We start from the raw sequence: 12499 nt of genomic DNA, 5'->3' as shown, positions 1-12499 counted from the left end.
GGAGTTACCCTCCCCCAGGGCCCAGTCTTCTGACCCATGTAAGTAGCCAGGGCCGGCTTTAGGCCAATTCCACCAATTCCCCCGAATCGGGCCCCGCGCCTAAGAGGGCCCCGCGCCCAGTGGCAGGACCGCCGGGGTGGGGGCAAGTGGCCGAGAATCCCTTCCCTGGCTAGAGGCTCCTTTTTAATTTTTACTCACCCGGCAGCGCTCCGGGTCTTCGGTGGCACTTCAGCGACGGGTCCTTCACTCGCTCTGGGTCTTTGGCAGCACTTCGGCGGCAGGTCCTTCAGTGCCACCAAAGACCTGGAGCGAGTGAAGGACCCACCGCCGAAGACTAGGAGTGCCGCCCGGTGAGTACAAGCCCCACGTGTTTTTTACATGTTTTTTTTTTTTTCAGTCATCCCTGCCGGGACCCCATCAAAACTGTTCGAATCGGGCCCCGCACTTCCTAAAGCCGGCCCTTAAAGTAGCCCATGAATGCAGTGGAATTGGTGCAGCTCTGCTGAGTGGGGAGGGACAGGACACTAGTGCAAACTGTGCACTGTGCAGCTATCACAGACCAGTGGAGGAGAACTTGTGGGAGGCAGCATGGTCAGGGGATCTAGGTACAATTTCACTAGCTAAATCCCTCTCCTCAACTGCTGGTGCAGACTCGTTAGAGGAAGAATGATTTTGTGGTCAAGGCAGTGGCCTGGGACACAGAAGATCTGGGTTCAACTTCTGGTTCTGTCAAGCATTCCTGTGCGACATCAGTGAGAAACTATCCCTTTGTGTCTCCATTCCCCATCTGTAAAACAGTCAGAATGCTGCCTCTCTCTCCCCCCTTTGTGTCAGGTCTATTTAGATTGTAGATCTTTGCGGCAGGGACTGCTGTGCCTAGTATGTGGGGCTGTGATTGCACTAGGTGCTGCTGGAACACAAATAATAAATCAGGATGGGAGATTTACCTCCTCTCTGACTCATGCCAAGAACCCCCTGTTCAAAGACTATTTACTTGGGCTCTGGCCAGGTGCAGGATTTGGACCTCAGTGCACTGAAATATGGTAGGTACATTCTTCAAACTGTATGGTTGTCTGTTGTATCCGACGATGGCTTTGCAGCAACACAGGTTGATACATGAATGCCTGTGCATGAAGTTTTAAGTTAGAATACCGTTGCACACAGAGGCAATCTCACTCTCTCAGTTGCTGAAGTCAAAAACCAGTGGCACCAAAGGTTGCAATGACTGGAAATATCCTTAGGTGCAATGGATAGCCATTGACATCTTTGTGCCTTGCCAAACCTTGTGTATGCCACATAACATGGCTGCAGTGCTTTTCCATCTGTTGGACTAACAGGTCTCCTCTGCCTGGCCTGCCAAAGCACACTAAGTGCACTGGGGATAGACATTTCCCCTCACTACGGGTGTTTCCCAATGGCAACCCTCAACCTGGTTTAGCCCCCCAATAAACATGATGTCCTGGAGTGTGGCCACTGCCACATAATAGCGGCTAACTGGAGCCACAGGTGAGAGCTGGGTGTGAAGGACTAATGAAAGAAAACCACTTAAGCGTGTGACTGCTCTGACTTCCAGTGGCACAACCTCTTTTCTGAACCCCATCACCCCAAGTTCTTCCAACCAGAGTGTGTGAAGAACTGATTTTTCAGTTTGGTATCAATTAAAAAATGTAAATTAATTTTGGGAAAACCCAACAAAGAATTTGTTTTTGAAATTTTTGGCAAATCAAACAGATTGTTTCTGATTAAACAAAATGTGTTTTGGTTTCAAGCTTTTCTAACATTAACATTTTTTTAACTATAAGGCTTAAGGAAATTTTGAAATGAAAAGTCATTGCAAATCGAAACATCAAAACATTTTATTCTGACTTTCACATGGACGCGTTAAATGTTGCAGTACTGCCAAATGTGCATCTTTTATCAAAAAAAGTTTCAACTGAAAAATTTCACTCATCTCCACGTCTAATAAAGTCTTCATATATTAATTTGTTGCGATGATTAAGAAAACTCCATGAACTTTTAATCTTGGAATCTTTTCATCTGTTTTGTCAAGAAACATGGGGTCAGAAAGGCTCTGTTCTCTTTCCTGGAATATATTTCTGCATTTCCGCCTCAGTTGATGACTAAAGGTTTTGGAGCCACCCCTAGCTGAGCTCATTCAGTAGCTGAGAGTGTGTCTTTCGCACAGATAGAGGCAGAAGCAGTTATGCAGGTTTGTGCTATTTTGGATGTTGTATTATTTACTTTGAAGTTAATTGTTTCTAAATTCAACACTAGAGCTTTATCCCAACACTCCCCTTATCTGCCTCTTCCAGAGAGCTCTATATATCTTCAGCATGGCACAGAACGTCTTCCAAATGCACAAACTGAGCATATGTTACTTTCCCTTTCCCACTTGCTTCTTTCTCTCCCTCCCTAAGGCGAAACTCCAGCAGCCAGACCTGCTCTCCTGGTTTCAGGTATAATCAGAAATAAACTGAAAGCAATTATGGGTAATGTAGTTTCTGCTGTCCCCATAATCTGTTTAAACAGGTGGTGCTAAGCAGCAGAAGAAGGACTGCAAGTCCCAGAGGGCATTGCTCACAAGCCCTGAGAGACACAAGGTGTGTGCGGTTCAGCTAACCTAACCCTGTTGTAGTGACATTCTTCAAAGCCAGCACGGAAATGGACACGCTTTATACATTGCAAACCTCCCAAACAATGTCATAATTTGGACCTGAACGAAAGCAGTTGCTGCTTGTTTCTATAACAGTAAGTGTTTTGCTTTTTTTTTAAATTAACTTTGTTATTGTTATTTCTATTTTAAATGTTGTGAGGTGCTTGGATATTAGGGTGGGAAGAGACTGAGAACCTAGAAAATATTGGGGGAAGATGGTGCAATTTCATAAACCAATATGTTATAGGAGGCTGTTCGGCCTTCATGAATCCGATGGAGTAAAGTCATTACTCATTTGTTAGTGGTCACTTTTAATGGTCATAGCCAAAGTCCACTGGAGTCAATGGAAAGACTCCTGTTGGCTTCAACAGGCTTTGGATTAGAAGTGGTTTTCTAACTTTTTGTACTGGTGACCGCTTTCACACAGCAAGCCTTTAAGTGTAAACCCCCATATAAATTAAAAACAGGGTGGGGTGGGGATTTAATTTAATGGGACTCGGGGCTGTCAGCCCCACAGAGCTGACAGTTTGCAACCCCCCACGTAACCACCCCCTCCCCCGTTTTAGAGCCCCTAGTTACAAATCCAAGTCAATTACATTTGAAGAATCCCAGAATCATACTGATTAGAAACAAACAAAAAAATAATAATCTCAGAGGCCAAAAAGATGGCAGTAAAGAAAATGTATAGATATGAACATTAAAGAAAGGAAAAACATCTAAAAGCTAAATATCCTCAAGAGTAAAGAAGGAAAACACTGACAGAAAATGAAGGGATATTTGCATAACTAAAACATTATGAGTAGAGCTGGTCAAAGTTTCTGATTTCAACAAAAAACTGGGGGGGGAGGGGAAATTAATAACAAAATCTGAAAGTTTGAATTTTGGTAAAAATACTAAATCAAATATGAAATATTTGTGGTTTTTTTTGTTTTGACCAGCTTTCATTATGAAATATTGAACAGCAATATGCACTTTGCCTCCCAAATATTTCTAGAACTAAATACCCTATCTTTAGTGGATTTTAGGAAGATAGTCTGATATCTGATCTGATATCTTGTCCTTCACAACAGCCAGTGCCAGATACTCCTGTGGAAGGTGTAAAACTCACATGCTCTACCTAATTGCATAGCACTACACCATGGGGGAAGCATTGGGGGGAGTTAATGGGGATGATAAGAGCTGGTAATCATTTTGCTTTAGGGTATAAAATACTATTTCCCTGAGCAACATTAAAAAAAATGGACTGGCACTGGCATTGTGGTTATTTACCACAATGATATGCTGTGGCACTGTGTTAACGAGGCTAATTATATATTGGATTCAAAGTCCTATTATCTACTTAAATGTGTTGTCTTTTAAAGTTTAATGTTCCATTGTCCTTTATTAATGGAAAGATAAATGGGAGCGTTTGACTTTTCCTCTGCCATTCACACTTGTGTATAATTCTCTGTCATATCTCCTCTTCTTTTTCCACACCAAGTAGTAGTTCAAATTCCCAGAAGGACTACATTGGCTCATCCTGATATAAATTCTTGCATTGATCTCTGTGGTCAAATCTCCACCCTTGAACTTCAAGGGTCCACAGGATGGGGAAACATAAGGAGCTCACCCAGTAGCAAAAAATGGATGTCACTAACTGAAAAGACGCTTGATCAGGCCTGAGCAGTCAGCCAGCCCTGCAGAGCAGCCGGAGATCCACCCCTAGCTCCTAGCCCTGCGGTCAGGTGTCCCTCCCAGCCACTGGGTAGGAGCAGGGGGCTGCAGCTCCCTGCCTTTGCATGCTGGGGGGCAGGGTGCTGGACCCTCCTTCCTCCCCATTTTGTCATGGATGTTTTTAGTAAAAGTCAGGACAGGTCATGGCTTCTGTTAATTTTTGTTTATTGCCCGTGATCTGTCCATGACTTTTATTAAAAACATCCATGACAAAATTGTAGCCTTAGTCATGAGGAACTGTGTGCAATGTCTCTTTAAAATATCTCCTGATATGGAAACCCCCTCCCTCCACTCTCATCCTTTTTCTTATATGTCTCTGTATGTTTTCTACTTTGGCCATGTGTTTACTGAAATGTCCTTCCCAGAAACTGAATTCTACAGTAAAATAGGGCTATACATCAATTTGTCTACAGTAATGGCTCTATAATATTTTCCTTATTATTTTTTGTCCACTTTCTAATACAGCCTAACATCTTATTCACTTACACATTGACCAAATACCCTCATTAAATTGCTCATAATGACATTTTGACTTTTCCTGAGATGTTACAGTTCATTCAGAATCCATCAGTGTGTATCAGTAATTTAATTTGTTGCTTTCAAAAGTGCCTTTCCAAGCACTTATCTGCTGTGAATTTAATCTTCTGTGTTGCCCAGTTACCTAGTTGTGTTAGGCCCTTCTGAATTACTCACCTCTTTTTGAGCTTTAATTAACCTAAATAATTTGGGTCATTAAATATGACCATCTCACTTCTCTCCTCCTCTTTCGGAGTTTACAAGTATATGTACATTATGAATAGATGTAGATACATTGAGTAAGAAGCCCAGTTGCTGGGGTACTCTACTGTAAATAGAATTTCTTAAGATAAAACAGGGCCCAGAATCATTAAATGTCGGGAGTTTCCCCCAAAATATCACTCCACTATAGGATCCCCTTAAAACAAAAGGGGCTGAATTCTCAGGTGAACTGGAACAGGTCCACCACCTCTGACATCCAAGATTCTAGGAGGAACTGAGGTCTGGATCAGCCTCTGGCACAAGTGGGAGCAGACTTGGGGCTGCTCCAAGCTGCACCAGCATGCAATGGCTCCAAAGGATCTGTTTTGCTGGCTGGGACTGCCTGAACATAGCATGTTCAGCCTCAGCCTCTCTTTCCCTGTATATTGGGATGGAGGACATAGTTGACTGTGCTGGCTCTATGCTAGCCTAAGGGTATGTCTACACTGCAATTAGACACCCGCAGTGGGTCCATGCCAGCTGGCTCGGGCTCAGGTTGTGGGGCTAATTGGGGTGTAGGCATTCAGGCTCTGGCTGCAGCCTGAGCTCTAGGACCCTCCCACCTCGCAGGGTCCCAGGGTTAATTACAGTGTAGACATAGGCCTATTATTGGGGAATCTTAGGGTGAGACATTTTCAGCTACCCCATTTAGGGCAGCTTTAACTCCAGTGGCATAAACAGGGCCAAGAACAGGCCCTCTTCCTGATTCTAAAATCTACCACCCTCTAGCTTCCACATAGCCCCAATCCAACCGCCAACCCCCTAGTTTCTGCCTAGCTCTTCTCTAGCCCTAATCAAACCCTCTCCCTGCTCCTCCTGACCCCAGGTCATGCCTAGCTACCCCATAGTCCCAATCCAGCCCTCCCATTCACCTGCTCCCACATAGCTTCCCACCAGCTCCCCCTGCTCCTCCCTTTGTCCTCTGCTCTAGCTGCCCCAGCTCTCCTTCAACCCCCTCTCTAGTCCCTTCTGTCCAACCTTCATCTTCTCCAGCCCCAGTCTAATCACCTCTCCAGGCTCTTTTAACTCCCCTCCTGCTCCATTATTGCCCTGATCCACCCCACTCAGCCCTGTTTCAGGCCCCCCACAAACCCTCCCCCAGTTCCCTGTCGATCCCCTCCAGCTCTGCTTCCATCCCTATTCCCCCAGCTCTGGACTAAACCTCCACCAAGCTCCACTCCAACTCCCTTGCCCCATCCTCAACAGCTCCGATCCAGATCCCCAACTCTACCCAGTTCTACTCCAACCCCCCCCAATCACCCAGCTCTGATTTAGCCCCCTCAAATTCCCCCTCTGCCAACCCTCCCCATCCTCATGCAAAGCAGCTGATACTTTTACCTAGTGCTCCATCTCTATGGATGCCCCCGTGTCCAGGTTGCCTCCCATCCCTGCTCATCCCCCATTGCTGTGATCCCCCACATGCATTCTCTGTGCATCCTTGCCAGCAGCTCATGTCCAGGGCCAAGAGTGACCCTGGCTGGAGGGGGGGCCCCATTCCCAGCCTCCCCCTGCCCTCGCGGACCAGTGAGCCACGCACTCCCTGGCAGCCCCTCTGGTAGGACCCCCAATAACCTCATGGTCTCTGGCATGACTGCAGTACTTGCACCATTGTAGTTACACCACTGTTCAACTACTCCTTGCACCACCGAGGATTTCTCAGCCATCCTGTATAGTGAAGATTGATGAAAAGAAATAATTCACATCCTCTGTAGCCTCCATATCTTCACTGATTGTTCCCTACTCTCTGGTGGTCTAAGAGGTGCTTAAAGCTTGTTGTACTTAAAAAAATGAGTTTTTGCCTATCCGTAATTGAGAATTCCTCTTGCCTTCTTAATATTCGTTTTACAGTGACCTGCCACTTCATTTGTGTGTTCTTCAGTTTCATTTTACAGTTTTTAAAATATTGAACCTTTTTTTAGTTCTTATGTGCCCCTCACTATTGAGGTATCCAAAGACCTCACAAGCTTTAATGTATTTATCCTCACAACAGCACTGTGAGGGAGGGAAATGATATCATCCCCATTTTATCCTCATAGCAGGGGTAAAATGGAGATGGACTCAGGAGATTTTGGGTCAATCCCTGGCTCTGCCACAAACTTCCTGGGTGACTATGGGCAAGGTGTTTAATCTCTGCATGCCTCAGTCCCGGGGAGTACATCCCTGCCTCAAAGGGAAGATGATGGTGAATTCATTAATGTTTGTAAGGGACTCAGGTACTTCAGTGATAGGAGTCTAATAAGTACTTACAACGATACATTATCTATGCAGCCTTGGTTTGCCTAAAACTCTGAATAAGAGCAGACCATTTTTAGTTAAATTTGTCTATTAGCTGTTAGCTCACACTGTAAACAACAGTGCCTGTCCACTAGGAACTGTGTTGAGGCAACCAACTTATTTCATAGACCAGAGAACAGCTCTCACAACAGCTTTATCATTTAACACTTGGAAAAGCACTATATACACATGCAAATTATTAGCATTACCATATTATTAATACAACTTTGGGTCACTATTGATATGGGCTAGAATCAACCCTCTTTCTACCAGTGACAAGCTCTATGTCCTCGTGACAGCCCCCTGACTCTCCCAATACCAAACCTTTGGATATTTTTCAAGGGCAATACATTTATATAAACATTCCAGCATCAGCAGCACTGAAGTATGCACAAGATTATATAATTAAGGGGAAACAGTTTCACCCATGGACTAATAATTTAGAGAAAAATTGTCAAAGAGCGCTTTTTTTTTTAAACATGATCTCCTCCAACACTAAACATCTGAGCACGAGAGAGGAGCAGGGTGGATGAACTCATCACAATACGTGCACCTATACCCAAGGATCCATTAGTCCCAATTTAATAGTTTTTCTCTAAAGGCAGTTGTTGGACAAGGCTTGGAGTCTAGAATCCTCTATTTTATTCACAGAACTGGTACAGTTCAGATGGCGCAAGCTGCCCTACGTCATCCAGGGATGAAAGTTCAGTGATCTGAAGGAGAACAGGTTTAGTCTCTATGCTCAGTCAATCCTCCTCCTCCCTACTGAGATTATTGAGTCTGTTTTTTTAATGTAGACTCCTGACCTGGATTGGTGACCTGTTAGAAATGAGTTAGCGGTCTCAAACAGCCATCACATTGAAACTGAAGTCAAGGCAGCCAGACAGATGTGAAAACCTCATTTCCAATTTCCCAAGCTGTCCAGTCCACTCACACAGTTATTCTAATAGAAGAGCTTTACAGCCACGTAATAGGAAACAAACTCAGATTTTAATCTATTTAAAAAAATACCACCTAGCCTCCTACAGTGGGACAATTATGCTTTCGTTGAGGGTGTTTCCAGGTTCTTTTGGGCAGTTGAGGGTTGCCTGCACCTTTAAATGAGCTCTGGTATGGCTGCTGGCTAAATTCAGGCAGAAGAGCCTGACGAAGAGTAGTAGTGACTATCTATGATTCCCAATGAAGCCACAGGTCCTGTGATTGAGACAGGGTAGTAGGGAATGCTAAACTCAGCATTCATGCCAACGGGAGGCACTCTTTTCTTAAAGAGTAAACTTTTGAATCAGATTTAGATTCCATTGGCCACACTTTAAAATCAATCATTCATTTCAAATGGAGTTTTGCACATGAATTAATAGCAGCACATAACTACAAAGCAAAGGAGACCCACATAATGACAACCGATTTATGGCTGAACCAACCTCTTTGATAGGGAAGTTCTATATCCTGTTATCAAATACGCTGTTTACAAGCCACAAGAAATTCTCTTTAGTACAGGTTTCTTTTCTGTATGCTGCGTTTTGCCTGAAGCAAGCAAACAATCAGCAGGTTTAAACTGAATTCTTTATCCAAGCAAATGCATAAATGCACAGATCCACCATCTTGATTGATTTGTCACTCCAAATCCCTTCCCCAAGCTCCTGCTAATGTTTTCAAGCACGTATTATATCTATTGAGTCCTGCTCTATTCAAGTAGCACTGGCTATCTTCTTACAGAGTGCCGGTCACTGCAGAATTTAGGTGCCATACAATAGATATGCATGATACAAAGCAACATGATTATAGGTTTGCTTTTAAAAAACTGTCCATCTTATTTTATTTTTAATCATTAATACTCAAAGTGCTTTACAAACTGGATTTTGTTTGCTAACTTGCACTGAAAATATTTTGAATTTTTAAAAGATTGATTAGCAGTATTATGAGTGATAGTACAAATACGCTGGATTATATTCTCCATGGGATGTAATATGTAACAGCTCACCTAGACATGAATCATATGAGAATTTGAAAGGCACTTCCAGGTTTAAAAAAAAAAGAAGTCATTTAAAAAAAAAAGTTTCCCAATGATAACCACCTGGGAAGTAGCATTTTCGTTGATCCATTAGTCAAGTGCACGCGTGTTTACTTCTATTTATTTTTTGGCAAAGCCTGTGCTAAGGCAGGGGGAGTTGTTGATGTAGCAAAAGGCTGATTCTATTACAAAACAATATTGTTTTGAGTTTCCAACTGATGCAGTCGACTTAAGTTTAGCCTGCAGGTAATTGCCTGCTCTGGTAGACGTACATGCTAGTTTTGCTCAAGCTAACATGCTAAATGTAGCATTGTGCCCATGGCAGTGAAGGTGGTGGCTTAAGCTAGCCATCTGAGTACGTACCCTGGGTGTGAGGTGGGATTGTAGTGGGACAGCTAGTCCAAGACACCTCCCAGACTGCAGTAGGCACAGTGCTATTATTAGCATGCTAGCTCAAGTAGAGTTGGGGCATGTACATCTCCCAGAGCTGGGAATTACATCTCTCCGTTGCCATGTAGGTACACCCTAAGACACAGTCCTGGCCCCAGTGAGTCTGCAATCTGCATGGATGAAAAGGAATTTTCTTCCACAGCACATTGATAGGACTTGGGGGTGACGGGTTGGGAGAAGGTGCAGAATAGTGTCTTGCCTTTCTCTCTAGACAGGAAACATCTGTCAAGATCAGCTGTGTGTACCCCCACAATTAACTCTTAGTAGCTCAGTGCTGTGTAGATGTACCTTTTGTTTGTGTTTGTACAGGACTCAATGAGGCCCTAATCCTGGTAGCAATGTTGTTCTTGAGGTTAAAGTACTGGGCTTGGACTCAAGAGAACTGCGCTCAATTCTTAACTCAGCCACAGATTTCTTGAGTGGTCTTGAACACATCATTTGGGGTCAGATTTTTATAGTGCTCAGCATCCACTTACTTCCCTTCTTCTCAGTTTAGGGGCTGTAGCAAAATGGCTACCCCAACACACCCCCTACTGGCTGGCTGGGGCACAGCAGCAACTTTTGCCTCTGATCCCCCACCATTGTCCTTCAGCCCACTCTAGACATAGGAGTGTTCTGGCCCTTCAGATAGACCACGTTATAAAGTCCTGCCCCTTCCAGAGCCATGAAGTCCTTTATCAAAGTCCAACAGAAATACTCAAAACAACTGAATCTTCAGCCCAGCTGGGCTAAGCAGGCTGCGTCTTCCTCACAAGCATGCCTTGACTGCTAGAGTTCATCTCCATGTCTACTCCCAGGATCCTGAGCCTCAAACAACCCCATTGTCCAGGGCCTGGCACACTTCTCTGCTCACTCAGGGCTTCAGCCACAAAGCTACTCCTCAGGCTTCCTGCCTCCAGTCAGGCTCCCAGCTCATCCTGGAAGTAACCTATTCTCTCCTTGCCTCATCTCAGCCTGCTTCCAAAGAGAGACCACATCCCATCTCATCTCCTCTCTCCCACTGAGCTCACCCAGCTCTTTATGAGACAAGCCCCTTCTTTTCCCCAGCTGCATCTAATAATTAAGTTCAGCCACCTGATCTCCTGCCAGTCAGGATTAGCTTTGGGAGTGTGTGGGGATGGGCAGTAGCTGATCTATCACAGGCTGACCCTTTAAGGGCCAGCCAACCTGTGACAGGTGTCTAAATGGGAGCAGAGCCCTTTTGAAATGAGGCTATTGATCTGTGCTTCAGTTTCTCATCTGTAAAATAGGGATAATAATCCCTTTCTCCCACTCTTTATCTATTTAGATTGTTAGCTCTTTGGGTCCTGGACTGTACAGCACCAAGCACTGTGGGGTTCCTCTTTCATTTGGGAAACGTGCAATACAAATACATAACAAAAAATTAATCCTGATTGGTTTTTGTGGACAATACCTCATTACAAATAAAAAATAACATTGCTTAAAGTCTACAGATCAAGAATGGATGTCTTTCTACATGGTATGCTTTAGTTTAACTTTGATTGAGGCATGAGTGGGTGAAATTCTAGGGCCTGAGTTCTACTGGAGGAAAGATGAAGATTATTAGGGTTTTGTTTAGATTTAAAAATCTATCAATAAAATCATATTTAGTGTTGAATTCAGTCCTGCTGATGGAATAGGAGTCAATATGGTTTAGTATTTAATCCCATTATTATATAGGCAATTGTCCTTTGATTTTTCTCTCAAATCCCAATAATGTGAATTTTGGTGCATTAGTATGAATTAAGAAATTAGTAGAAGGAATATTACACTAGATGATATTGGAGACACACCTGAATTGGAATCCTGGGTCTGAAACCCCTGGAGCTTTGGGGAAGGGATCTCAATCCAAGCTTTGAAGGCCTTTAAACAAATCTGAATCCAGACTGAAGCTGGTATTTTGTTGGTTGGATAGGAAAACAAAGAAAATGTCACTTTATCCAGGTTTCTGCTTTAGGGCCCAATGAGCCTCTTCATTTTCAAGAGTGGAAGGGACAAAACTGGGTGGATCAGAGGGAGCAGGGTGAAAGTGGGAGGAGGAAATGCCCACCTTCATATTATGCTCAATGTTTTCCCTCAGCCCATGAGAATACCTTTGCAAATCCCCATCTATGGAGTTAAGGATTTGTGGTTGAGAGTGGGGTGAACCAAGGGTGGAGAGGTCTGGACTGCAGGGATATTATTCTGTACAGCATTGTCCCCCATTACAGGCCAACTCTATACCCTCCACAATGTGGTGTCTCCTCTAATGTGTGAACCCTCATCATGAAGGGATGTGTCAGAGGCAGCTGCTGGTTGGGCCTTCATGGAAGCACAGCTCCTGAATGAGCCAGGCAAGTAAGGCAGCTGGGAAGCAGTGCAGAGTGGTGAGGATCCATGCCAAAGGCTCTGGAGTTCCTCAGTTTCTCAAGATTCATGCAGATCTTAGGACATCAGCAGGCTTAGAAGACTGAACCTTTTGCCGATTCATTTGGCAAATCATATCCCTCCCATGATTTGGAGAATACAGAGTAGGTGGATAAATTGGAGAGAGTTCAGGGATGAGTCATGAGAATGATTAAAGGATTAGAAAATATGCCTTCTAGTGATAGACTCAAATATCTCAATCTATTAGGTTTAAC

The 12499-nt window shown here is 44.0% G+C and overlaps 1 protein-coding gene across 4 annotated transcripts in view; it reads left to right on the top strand.

The window, feature by feature from the left end:
• The first annotated feature begins 2167 nt into the window (after nucleotides 1–2167).
• MACC1 (MET transcriptional regulator MACC1) overlaps nucleotides 2168–12499 on the top strand; it is a 49295-nt gene continuing 38963 nt past the window's right edge. For all 4 annotated transcript variants that reach the window (XM_065583263.1, XM_042856383.2, XM_065583262.1 and 1 more), the window contains exons 1-2: nucleotides 2168–2209; nucleotides 2530–2748. The gene's annotated coding sequence lies outside the window, so the exon portion shown is untranslated. The remainder of the gene's footprint in view (nucleotides 2210–2529; nucleotides 2749–12499) is intronic.

Source organism: Chrysemys picta, chromosome 2, assembly GCF_011386835.1.
Source record: "Chrysemys picta bellii isolate R12L10 chromosome 2, ASM1138683v2, whole genome shotgun sequence".
NCBI classification, from domain to species: Eukaryota; Metazoa; Chordata; order Testudines; family Emydidae; genus Chrysemys; species Chrysemys picta.
Note: the sequence above shows the minus strand (reverse complement) of the source record. Positions and strands in the feature narration are given on the sequence as shown.